Below are 13,264 nucleotides of genomic sequence, written 5' to 3'. Positions count from 1 at the left end.
ACAGGCAGCTCGTGTGAGTTCTTGCAGGGTCACAAATCTGCCAGCAAACCTCCGCCAGCCTGGGCTCCTTCTCTCCACTGGGCCACAGGTCCTGCCAGAAGCCTGCTCCAGTTGTAGCCTTCCCTGGGCGTCCACCTACTCCAGCGTAGAGCTGGAGGAGGATATCTGGTCCACTGTGGACCTTGGTGGGGCTGCAGGGGGATAGCATGTCTCACCATGGTCTGCACCACAGACTGCAGGGGAAACTCTGCTCCAGTGACTGGAGTACCTCCTGCCCCACTTTCTACTGACCTTGGTGTCTGCAGGGCTGTTTCTCTCACATATTCTCACTCGTCTCTCTGGGTGCAATTGCTGTTGTGCAGGGTAGGGTTTTTTCCCCCCTTCTTAAATACATTATCACAGAGGCATTACCACCATCATGGGTGGTCAGCATCAGGTCCCTCTTGGAGCTGGCTGACATTGGCTTCGTTGGGCATGCATGAAGCTTCTGGCAGCTTCTCACAGATATCATCCCTATAGTCCTGATTTATTCCTTCTGTAGCTAATTTTGCCTTCACAGGTTTACTTTTTTGTTATTTAAATTTGGGTTTCATTAATGCTGCTGGAGACATGGGATTCAAAATTATATTTTTTCTGCCCCTATTTTCTCCTTCTTTATGCCTTGAAGGTACCTTCTACATCAAATTGCATTTTCAGCATCTAAGGGAGCTTGTTTGAGGTACAGTACATACACCTAGTTTGAGGTACGGTAAAGGATGACCTGCTATCCTTACATATTCAAATGCATTGCGATGTTTATTGTTCCACTTTCATGAAATTGTGTGGAATAATATGAAATAGTAATGAAAAATTAATTTCATCAGCAAAGAACTGACATATTTATGAGGTTTTTGAGAATACTTGAGGAAGCCCAATTTCAAAATGTTAAACTTTTAGTGTTTCATACTCCTTTCTATTTTCCAGCTTAATTAATAGGAATGTTTTGATTTATTTCCATTTGTGCTTGAAGTGCTTTATTGTTTTTGGCTTGAACAGTAATGGGATTTAATTTCTTATATCTGCTAAGGAAATTGCATCAATACATTAAATATAGTTAACTTTTATGTTTTGAAAAAGACTTGCTGTAACCTTTTCCTCTGAGACGAATTATTTAATCTTCTTCATTGTCTCAGTAATTCTGAAAAGGATCAGGTCTCTTCCTTTGTGACCCCAAAGGGATGAGTCTTGACATTTAAAAATTCAAAATTTGGCTTTCATGTTCTCTTAATGCTTCTCTGTGGATCTTGAAAAAAAGATGGTCAGGCATGGTTCCAAAGTTTAAATGTACTCAAAGTGTAGGGAGTCTATCCCACTCTAGTCAGGGGTGCAACAGCACAGTTGACATCTAAGCCATGTGTGAAAGCATGTTCTAGATTATTGATGCTGTCTATAGTCTTTATCATATTTTATCAATAGAATTTTCTTACAAAAGTAATGACCAGAGTCTCATTCTCTTGATGAGCATATGAATGTTCTCAGTATGAACTGAGAATTGTTTGCATACATGGAGTCTTCTAGGAAGACAATTCTTCTCTGTGAAGGTCACTTGTTAGCAAGCTTGCATGTTGGCAACATTTGTTCTGTAATTATTACAGTGATTTTACATCAAGGTTAATGGTCAAATGAGACTGAAAAGGAAGAATATATTTTCTAGCAAAATCACTGACTGTTCCACTTATTTGTTTTAATAAACATTTAAAATTGCTTATCGAATGTAGCACCATAAGTGTGTCATGTTCCTTGCTACCTTTCCCTAATAATAATAATAATAATAATCTTCATGAAAAGTTGCAATTCATGAACTTATTTAATATGAAAAGTGTTTGGTTTTGTTGACTTTTGGGGTTTTTTGGTTGTTTTGGGTTTTTTTTAACTTTGATTCTCTCGTCAAAGTCAATGATGGATTTCCTAAAGGTTAGAAAACTTGTTATTGCATAATTTGATCCAATGGTAACTTAGCAAACTTGCAGTATAATTTTTTAATGAAGTTTGAATGCATCTTTAACAATGATACAAAATTAAGATTCCTTCAAGAATTGGTGACTACTAGAGAATATATCAGAATAGAAGCAGAGTTTTGCTTATAGCATTAATATTTGTTTATTAGACATAATTCTGTTTTGTGTTCTTTTTTCCTGGACTAAAACAGTAGTTAATGACAGCGGTTCATTTTTATTTTTTTAACAGCTGTCCATAAGAAAATAACTGAAAAAGAGGCTTTGAGGATTTTTAAGACTTCCATGGCAAAAAGTACAACGTTTACTTAGCAGTACTTCCAACAGTACTACTTTCTTCGTATGGTGCACTCACACTTCTGAGTATTTATTTATTTATTTTTGAATGATAAATTCTCTGTTATAGATTTTTGCCTGTGAATATATTTTCAATTGTGATCAAAGTTACTCTTCTTCCTCCCAGACAAATTAAATGTCCATAAACTTCTTTAGAAACCAAGAATTTGTTTAAATATGGGCAATGGAACAGACTTCTTGGATGTGTTCAGACATAGCAGTAAGTGAAGAATGGTGGAAAAGAAATCTCACGAATGGGTTGAAATGTGAATAGTTACAAGGGAATAACATAACGTCTAAGTTATGATGTGTATATAACTTGATTTTTAAAACATGAAGAAATTTCCTACAGTAGGGTTAATGGAATGTAGCCAGAGAGTATTCTTGTGGGAGATGAGATGTATGTAGTTGCTAAAGAAGTCACGGGAGATGCATGAAGTAGCTGTTGCTTTATTTTACTGTTTGGATTTGGGTTTTGTTGGGTTGGGGTTTTTTGTTGTTTGAAATTTGATACAGACTTGTGGTTTGGTTTTGTTGTGGGGTTTGGTTTGGGTTTTGTGGGTTTTTTCACTTTAGTTTGGGGGTGTTTTGTGTGGAGTAATTTTTTGCTTTTTGTTTTGGGGGAGTTTTTGCTTTGGTTTGGGACTTTTAGTTGTTGGAGATTTTTTAATGGAGATGTTTAGAGGGATTTTCTACCTATTTTACTGAATGCCTTTTGTCTTCTGGCAGTGGAATAGATCTTGTGAGTCACAGAAGTCACATAATGCTCATGTTATTGATGAGAGTGGGAGGATTTTCTTGTTCATTTCCATAAAATAAATGGAAAAAAAAAAAGAAAAAACTCTTAGTAACAGATAAGAGTCCTGCAACCATAGCTACTATTCACGATGAAAAGACTACCTGCTGTACTGATGCTAAATGTGGTGGGATGTTAGTAAGGAAGTAGAGATATGTCCCTTAAAGCTAAGAGTAAAGAAATCTGACTTCTCAGTCTGAATAGGCATTGTCAGTATTATGTATATTGTGAGATGGGTTTTTTTAGTAAGAAATATTCAGCTTTCCAGAAGCATGGCAAATCATTTCAGCTGTGTCTTACTTTCTATTTTAATACTGTACCTGTAAATTTTAATGCAAATTGAGCTTTTAAAAATCCATGGTTTTTTGCCTTTCCTCGCCATGGTCGTTTCATATCTTTGAAAACCTAGAATACTCCACTTTTTCATACTACTATCCAACAGCCTCTGGCTAATTATTGAGTTAATTATGAAAATACATGGATTTGTATGACTGTATGTTGTCTAGCTGAGGGGAAAATTAGTCTTATTATAGGTTATTTAAAACTCAGGAGGTATGCTAAGATCGAGCAGTGGCATAAGAATCCATCCAACCTGGTTGGATAGTAGCATCCGTGCTTAGGTACTATGATTGAAATAATTAATTTCAGCTTAAATAATATTTGAGGGACTGGGGTCATAGTCTTCAATTTAGAAAGGGAGGGAGAAATAAAAACCGAACAAAGCAATGCTTAGTGAATAACAGTATGGAAAAAGCTTTATTTTGTATGAATGACTTGTACTTAAAAGAAAAATGTGGTTTTAGTTTTGATAGTGCCTGACCAATGAGAATCTTTTTCAAGTTATTGTGGAGTGGCCTTAATGCTGTAAATAATCCAGTTGGCCAAGTCCCAGTACAGTGTAGATGAGAAAAGGATGCAGGAAATTCTGTTGTTTACACATGTGTCTGTAACACTGAGAAGCAAGAGGAGCCCAGCAAACTCAGAGGGTAAGAGGTCTTAAGCTTGTGGGTTTAACATTTAATTTTTATATTTCTCTTTAGGGACAAAGTATGAGTTACTATCATGAGGATGGTAAGGAGGAAGGCAATCTGAAATACCCAGCAAAAGTATTGAAGATCAGAAGACAGATAGCATTTGAAGTATGTGCCAAAGTTAGATCTAGCTAGATTTTTCTCTTCTTTTTCACTACTATAAGCTAGTATTAATTCTAACACCATATTAAACATAGCTTGATTTTCAGATGTAGTAGGATCTTTCCTTACCATGACCAGGTAAGTTTTCAAAATTTTGAAGTGGCAGTTTGTTGAACAGTTATTTCTTACTTTTGATTTAGAAATTAGAATAAATGCAGAAATTTCAATTATTATACTGTTTCAATACTGAAAGCCTTTTTTAAATTACTTTGTGAAATTCATCTGTAAAAACATAAATCTTTCATGATTATCAGTATTATGGACATAAGTGTCATGAGAATACTGTTTGCAGAAATTCATATTGCATTTTTTTTGTTAGAAAGCTGTACTTTCACAATGTTTCTATTTTCATAAGTTATGCAGCCTGATAATGAGTTGTATAATCCTAACTTCCTTCAGAAAATCTCTGAAGGTGGGCTAAGAAAAAAAATGTGTTCTTAGCTATATGGTATAATTCTAATTCTTTAAAACTTAGTTTATTGATACTATGATTTGTTGATGTTGGACATATTTAGTTTGTCATTATTTCAAAGGCAGCTGTCAGAGATTGTATGAGACTCTATGGATGATTTATCACCAATGAGAAGCAAGGGTCAAATTTCAAAAGTAATGTTGATGAATTTAATAAGTGTGTGTAACAAATAGTATTAATAGGTTTCCAACTGACTATCCAGATAGTTGCATTTTGTCTGTCTTAGGTGTCACTGGTTCTTACAATCATTTTATGAACCAGGCTCTGTTATGACTAATTCTATTGCTAGAAGCCTAGCTTTTAGTTTAAATTACCTGTGTTAGAAAAATTGCTTTTCTTCTGAGTTTCTGAATTCTTTGCATAATAAAATGAAGATTAAAAGATTTCCAAAATATATTAGGTAGCTTTAATAGAACTAGTAATATTACTCCCAGACACATCTACAGAAAACTTAGTGGAAAATGTGAAGTTAGATGTCTGTCTTTTTTATGTATTTGCATGTAGCCAGTTTTGGTTTGAGCCTAATTTTTTGCTTTCAATATAAAGCACTAATGTTAACCTCGGGTAAATATGATAAGTAAATCACTAGAAATTGAATACTGCAAAGCAGCTGGTAATGGACAGGCTTAAAACACTGTCACTGACTTCAGCAGCAGGAGGGGTAGATATTGAAATATTTTAAAGAATACAAATTTGATATTCATAGAATCATAGAATGTCTTGGGTTCGAAGGGACTGTAAAGATTATCTAATTTCCAACCCCTTGCCACATGATGAGACACCTTCCACTAGACCAGGTTGCTCAGGGCCCATCTAACCTGGCCTTCCACACTTCCAGGGTGAAGGTATCCACAGTTTCACTGGACAACCTGTTCCAGTGCCTAACCATCCTCACAGTAAAGAAATTCTCAATATATTCTATTAGTTGACTCTTCTGTGAGTTGAAGAGCAAAGCCCACAGTAACAATTACATATTGGTGACCATTATTCCATTAGAATCTGCTAAATTTAGCAAAGAGTAACATATTATGTTCTAAATGGTTTTTCAGAATAAAACACATATTTACTACCACTTCTATGAAACAAGTTTTATTTTAAACTATTCCTCTGAAGTATAATTGGCAAGAACATATGAATATTTAAGGAAATTTGCCATCAGAAAAAACTTCTAGTGCAAATCTAGCTATATTTTTGGAGCCTATAAAATGTTCTTACAATAAAGTATGTATTTTTATTTAAATACTGCTCTTAACTGGGTTTTTTTGCCTTTTCTATACCAAATACTTATAGCAATTGCTAATAAATTAAGTTGCTACAACAGTACAGCTGAATAAAGTATAACCAGAATGTTGAGGGAAAAGAGATTCTAATATTGACATTCAGGCTACACTATTTGGATTTGTAAACAGTCATATTTAGCACATTCTCTGAAGTATACAGTACAGCTTTTCAATGTTGGGTTTGATTTTGACCACTCCAGCAATGGCAAACAACCCATTGAACATTCCAGAGTCAAGAAGAGGAATGCAGGACACCATGGTGCATATAAGTTTTACAGGGTGCTTGGTAGAAATGTCCTGCTGTCCATCACAAACAGATTCATCAAGGTATTGGGGAAAATAAAAAAGTAAAAAGAAAAAAAAGTTTCAAAAGCATGAGCTTTTCTGTTTCAGGCACCTCTATTTGTGCAATGCAAGGCACTTCAGAGAGACATCTGAAGTCTGGCTCCCTAGAGGAGGTAGAAAACAGTTCCTTCTATGCCTTTAAATCATTTCTACATGTGTGAAAATACGATAATGTCATTATTGTTACGTTAATTGAGAATGCTGTGGGTCAGGTTATAGTGCATTATAACTCCATAAATGTGGTCCATCTTATAAGTAGTCAGCTGTGGCTCTAAAGGCATTTACCTTTCTATCATGGAGGTGTCCCAAGTAAACTGCATTTGGAAATAGTAGTTTTAAGGGAAGTTCCATAGGAAACAGAGATAAGCTATCAATTTGCATTTATATTAAACTATATTTTAGCAAAGTGGAGAAAACTAAGTTTCGATTAATATTGAAATCCTCAGTTTAAGCTTGTGGGTTTTGTTTTCTTAACAGATTCATAGCCCATATTCCTACAAATTCTCAGTGTGCATCCTCTTTAATGTCTGTCTATTCATTAGTTTCCTTGTCCTTACTCTTCATTTCTTTCTCAGCCTTGAATTTTCCACTCCCCTTAACTCAGTGAATTAAAATGGTAATTGAAAACTGAACATTAGTGTCAAAATTTAGTAAGGGCTACTTTAGTGTCAAAGATTTTCCTACATTTCCAAACGAGGAGGTCTTTATTGCAGTTATAATTATGTCTGATGAGTTTCTATATGACTAACAAAATAGGCAAATTAGCTTCCAATTAACACTTTTATTGTTATTAACAGTCCATTCCATTTGTAGGGACCCTTACTGAGCCTTTTTTTCCACATAGTTAGAAACCTCCTTTTCTCCCCCCCTGGGTATTTTAATGCAGTGTAAACAGAATTGTACAACAGAGATTTACTTTTTATTTAACTGGCATCACATATAGATGTATCAATATATACAAACTACATTATCATGGTATTAATTTCCTGTTAAGGCTGCTAGAAACCATATTCAGCTTTCATTTGAAAAAGCAGGTCTCTCAGCAAAGGACACTTTGCTCCTGTTCCCTTTTTAGTCCATACAATAATCTTCCATTGACTGGTTTATTGTGAAAATGATCCTCTCTGACAGCTTGATTCTCTGCTCATGCTGATTTGAGTAATCTAGGTCTGATTTAAATTGGGTTAAATGAAACCAGGTTTATGCCAAACCCAGTCTTATTTAATGTCACTCACATTACTGGAGATATACCAGGGAGGAAGTGCCATGAAAGCTCTTATTGTTTTGTGGTCTTTTTAAACGAAAAGTATTTTCAGTTGGCTTGAAGGTTTCTCCATAACTTTTGTAGGTATCTATGTTGCCAAAAGGATGCCAACTTCCCTTCAGTCTGACAATATTTGAAAGAAAATAAATAGAAGGATCCAGGCTGAGTAACCAACACATATACAATAAGTTTCTTCTCTTTTAGTGGGACTACTCACTGGCCTACAGTGAAGGGACACTGAGAGAATTAATAGAGGTGTTCCTCTATGCATTTAAGTGACCTCTAAGATACAACACATGGTACTTTGTGATTTAGTTCAGGTGACCACTCTAGTAACTGTAGAATCCTGGCTAAATATGAATTATTTCTTACTAAGTTCATTTCCCCTAAAGACAACTTAGTGGAGTAGAAGTCACTATAGGATACATTCTTACAGCATTAAATCCCATAAAGAGGTCCTTGAGCTGTTTAAAGGCATAAGATGGTGTTAAAATACTCCAGTGGTTAAGGAAAATTAGGAATAATTACATATAAATGCCCAAGTAGCAATCTTTTTGTAAATAATAGCCTTTAAAGACTTAATTATAAAAGATATGGCTTCTAAAACTGTTCTGATAAAACTCAGAACTTCTCTGCACAACAGAATTGTTAATTCTGATGCAACTATATCAAAGTAGTTGAACAAGCCAAAGGCATATGCTCTGACCCAGAGAAAACAAAATATTCATGAGCATTCTTAATTGTCTACTTATGTGGGTGGGGAAATCACTTGTTTCCAGATTGACTTTGAGTAGTGTTTTGAAGAAAAATTGTTTTGTATCCTAATAAGCATTGGAATGTTCTGTGTCTTGGTCTGAAACAAAGCATCAGATATCTGTCATTAATTTTCCGTATTCCCAGTGTTATGAAATTTCCCGTGAAAGTAGGTCATGTTTTGAATAGGAAAAGATCATAAATGGTTTCAGCTCTAACAAGACAATTCTTGATCTCTCATCTCATAAAGCATATGGTTTTAAGATACTGTCAAGAGTTTTAAAACCCTGAAGAATGTCTCAGAGCATAAGCAGGGATTAGAAACTTAACTTGTTTTCGAGGGTATGCCATCTTCACACATTGAAAATAAAAAAAATAATTTTTTTTTTTAAAAGCATCTTCACACATTGAAAATAAAAAAAAATAATTTTTTTTTTTTAAAAAAGCAACTACCTCACTGTTGTTTTGTTAGTAAGCTGTAAGTGAAAGTGAAGATACCCAGTTCAAAGTTAGTTTCCAACTGAGTAACATAGAACCAATTGTTAGATATGTGGTATAAACTCTAGAAAATAAACTTGTCATGATTTTTGTCTAAAGAATGAAGCTTCTCTATACATTTAAGTGACTTCCTCTGTTTAGATGGACAGGTTTTAGCATTGCATCTGACCTAATTCTTTGTCAGTAAAGTGTTCTTTAGAATGGTTAAAGTCTGTTTTCAGTTGTCTTTCCAACTTCCTTTTGAGACTGAAAGGAGCCCAGTTGACCTGATCCATGTGGGAAAAAGGCCACAGATCTGTGAAGTCCTCAGTGCCATTTGGAAGTGAGCCTCCTCTGCTATACCCAGTAAGAACTTACAGTGTCTCTCGGAAAGAGATGAATTTGGCTTTTAAACATAAATAAATAAAGCACTAAATAATAGAATGCTAGTATTATCAATAGCTGGGAAAGGAATTTAACCGTTGAGAATTCAACATGATACAATGGTCTTGGGTCTGAATAGTGTGTTGTAGGCTTATTTATAGCTTACTCGCAAGTATTTATGTTTCAAATATCTTAAATTGTTTAACAAACACCCCAGATGAAAATGGCCAGCTGAATGAGATGTTTTTAGCTTTCTTGTCTTTGACTTTTAGCTTACGACTGGCTTCAATGCTTGCAAATTTAAAGACTTCCAAAACTATGAATTACATGCTCAAAGGTAGATCTAACCTTGTGGATGATGTGTGTCTTGGATATTATTTTCCTACATTTCTGAAGTCTTCTGAAACTTGAAAAATCCATGAAATATACTCTTCTGTGTCATGTTTTAACATGACTGTCTGTCAGGATAAGTAGGACAGTACATGTGTGTACTGACTGAGGTGTGTATCCTGTAATAACACCCTGACAACTTGGATCATGAGGGGTCTTTTGAGATTCTCTGTTGTAACTGAGCTGTGTGGTGCAAGAAACTACCTGCTTAGCCTTCTTCTTCCCAGTAAAGGAGCTATGACCCCTTTAGCATGGCAGTTCATTTCAATGTAAGTTAAAAAATGTTTGTCACATTAAACACTCACTGAAACTAACTTACTCTGCTTTCTGTAGAAACAGAGGAGAAAGACTCATGCACTTGGTTATTCTTTGCATTAGCTGTGAAACTGCTGAAAAACAAAAACAAAACCAACAAACAAATACCATTTTAATGTAATTAAGAGCAAATGTCATTTTGTCTGAAGAACAAGATGCCTACAGGTGTTTTCATATATCACATCTTTAGCCATAATCATAAAAAAGATAGTGTTTCAGTATAGTCAACTAATATTAAGTAATTCAAATTATATTCTTCTAAAGCAACTAAGTGCTTCAAGTTTGAGTACAGGTTACTATTGTTCTAAAGACATGTCTCTGTGCTATTCAAGAGATGCCTATTAGACCAGACATTTAGCTGATATTAATTAATTTGAATGAATGAACCATTACTGTATTTTAAATACATGCTGAATTTTTTTGTGAACTGAAGTTATTATTCAGATTATTATTCATATCCTGTCTTTACTAATAATCATGCAGCACATCATTCAGACAATATATTACATAGTAGATTACCAGTTTCCACATAGAATCAATGAGATTAGATTTGAACTCAGTGAAGTTGGTTACTTGCTTAGTCCAGAAGTTGACACTAGGTTTCATAAACCTGTTTGTAAGTTGGTTACTCTAAAGAGATCTAAAACTTTTGCAGTTCATAGTTATTCTAATTACCTAAAAAGTTAATTTTGCCTCTTTTTATTCATTGTTCATATCCTAATAAAAAGAATATGTGGATATGTGATAGGCAACCTCAAAGGGGAGCTAGCCAAGCAAACTGTTATGTCTCAAAAGCCACAGCTAGTTAATTAAATTGGATTATGCCTGGTTTAGCTTCTGCTTAGTACTTAGTTCTGTTTGAGACTGTCTGGGAAAGTTATTCGTTTCATACACACTCCCCTCTCTCCCTGATTAATTTGATTATACAATTTATTTTTTCAAGTGTAGTGGCTGAGGAATGAGTATCAATTCTACAGACTCGAATGTATTAAAATGATGGTTGATATATTATGAAGGCTTGTAATCAAACAAAACATTCTTGGGGAAATGAAGTTACTGTAAATTATGTTTAAAGCAGTACTTCAGAGCTTCTTTTGACCTTGTGGGTAGTAAATGACAACATCTCTATGTACAAATATTTATGTTACCCATATTTAACCCTAAGGATTTGAATACAACTTCAAAGATGTGAAGAAACATCAGCTTGTCCCTGTAAAATATTTTGAAAGATATTGCAGTGATATGTAATCACTTGTGTTAACCAGTAGACCTAAATCAGAATGAGTATATAATACTGGTTCTCATTTTGAAGAAATAGTATCCAAACTGCTTGGAGTTTATTGAAAGTGGCAGCCAAAAAAGGAACGAAAGAGGAACATTTGTTTCATATTTTCATTTATTGTAATCTGTGACTACCTTCCAAGTGTCTTTTTTTATGGATGTGTATGTTTACAGTATGTATATAGTCTGTATAATATTGTATAAGATATATTCCTGTATTTCAATAAAAATGAAACAGTGAAGAGGTTTTTACTTTAAAATGGATATTTAGACGTAGGGAGAAAATGGTAAAAGGATAAAATGAAAAACAGTACATAGGACTACAGAGAAATAGAGCAAGTTATTTTCTGGTGCATGCTTTTACAAAGAGATTTACAGCATTTCATTTTGAGCAAGAACCTTTAAGACCACCCACCACTGGCACAATAATGTAAGATATGTTATGAAAAAATTCTTGTCCTAATTTAATGCTTTTAATTATTGGCACCTTATGTTCTAGTGTAACTTAATAAAACAAATTCTCTTTACCTAGGGGTATTTCTATCCTGTGGAAAGAAATAAATGCTCAGTTCTTAAAAGCTTTTAGGCCATGCTAGTTTTAGCATTTCTGTTGTCAAATTCTCTTGTTAGCATAGACGATTTCCAGTATATTTTACAGAAGCTATTCACACATTGAGAGAAATATGTAATACCTCATGCTTAGATGAATCACAATAAAGGTAATTATTTCAATAAAAGTATTGTTCCAAATATAAAATTTTATGAAAGTTCATGGAGAAGTAAATGCTTCCTGCAAGTCACTAATTGTTATTGTTACAGGCATATTTTTCTGGATTGTTTCCACTTGTGCTTAGAACTGACCTTCAGCCTGGGAAGTATCTGGAAATGCCTGATTATCTTGTTCACCCCTTTCTTTCACACACAGTGCTCTCATACCAGCAGCTTCTGTTAGCAGAACAGATTTATGGGGATAAAGCCTTCTTTCTTCTTTTTCCATGTGCCTTACGGCTGGTTCTTGGTAACAGTGCAGAATTACTGCTTCTAAGCCAGTTCAGTATTGTCACAAAATGGTCTGATTTCTTATGGCCCTTCACTACTTCCATGCTGTTTTGTGAACCATTTGGCTAACAGTTATATATTCTAAGATTCACAGTTCAGGATCTTCGTTTTGTCATATTTTATGGCTGTTATGGCAACGTTGTTAAAACTGGGAGAACAGGCATGCAGAGCTCCTCAGAAATCACACTGCTCTGTCAATCATGGGATGGCTCATGTTAGGGCTGAGATCATCTATTCCATCCCCCTTGCTCAGAGCAACTTACTCAGGACTTCTGTGTAGCATGCCTTTGTTTAAAAAGAATTTCTGTCACACTAGAGATTTTATTTTCTTTAAAATGAGCAGGACTCCTTACACTTGGAAATGTCAATCTTAGTTAAAAGAATTGGAATAGGTTATGGAGAAAGGTAGCAAATGAGGATAAACTGGCACTATGACTGGCATGGCCAGCCTGAGGGCCATTTAGGGCTACTTCATGTTCCTTTTTGTGAAGTTATAAATCATGGATCTATAATTTTACCTTATATGTCTTCATGTGCATTATAAAAACCTTCAGGAGAAGCAAGCTACTAATAATAATAGAAAGAATTCTCCCTCTGGAGTCAGAAAATTTTTGTTTATTACCTGAAGACTGGAATATCGAATAGTAGCATACTTAATACTGTTAGAGTAAAATGCTTATACCAGTGCTGTGGTGATTGCCTTAATTTTCTTTGGTTTCTGGATAGTGTGACTGAATCAGAAAAAATATTAAGCCAGTTCTGAGTCCTCCTTTCACTTTCCACTCCCTCTGTGGCTTATTGCCTTTCAGTCACTATCTTTAATGTGCTAATCCTTTACCTAATCTCCTGGGAATTTAGCTATACATGGACTGCTAATATAATTAGGCACTTTCTAGGTGTGCTTCAGAAACACTCTCTCTGTCAC

At 34.7% G+C, this 13,264-nt stretch overlaps 1 protein-coding gene across 1 annotated transcript in view; it reads left to right on the top strand.

Annotated features, from left to right (window-relative positions):
• Nucleotides 1-4,030: 4,030 nt before the first annotated feature.
• Nucleotides 4,031-13,264, top strand: part of LOC103802328 (coiled-coil domain-containing protein 102B-like) — a gene marked incomplete at its 3' end in the record, with an annotated part of 49,884 nt that continues 40,650 nt past the window's right edge. The window contains exon 1 of the mRNA XM_009074787.1: nucleotides 4,031-4,112. The remainder of the gene's footprint in view (nucleotides 4,113-13,264) is intronic.

This window comes from Acanthisitta chloris, unplaced genomic scaffold, assembly GCF_000695815.1.
Source record: "Acanthisitta chloris isolate BGI_N310 unplaced genomic scaffold, ASM69581v1 scaffold8245, whole genome shotgun sequence".
NCBI classification, from domain to species: domain Eukaryota; kingdom Metazoa; phylum Chordata; class Aves; order Passeriformes; family Acanthisittidae; genus Acanthisitta; species Acanthisitta chloris.
This window is presented reverse-complemented; position numbering and strand designations above follow the sequence as displayed.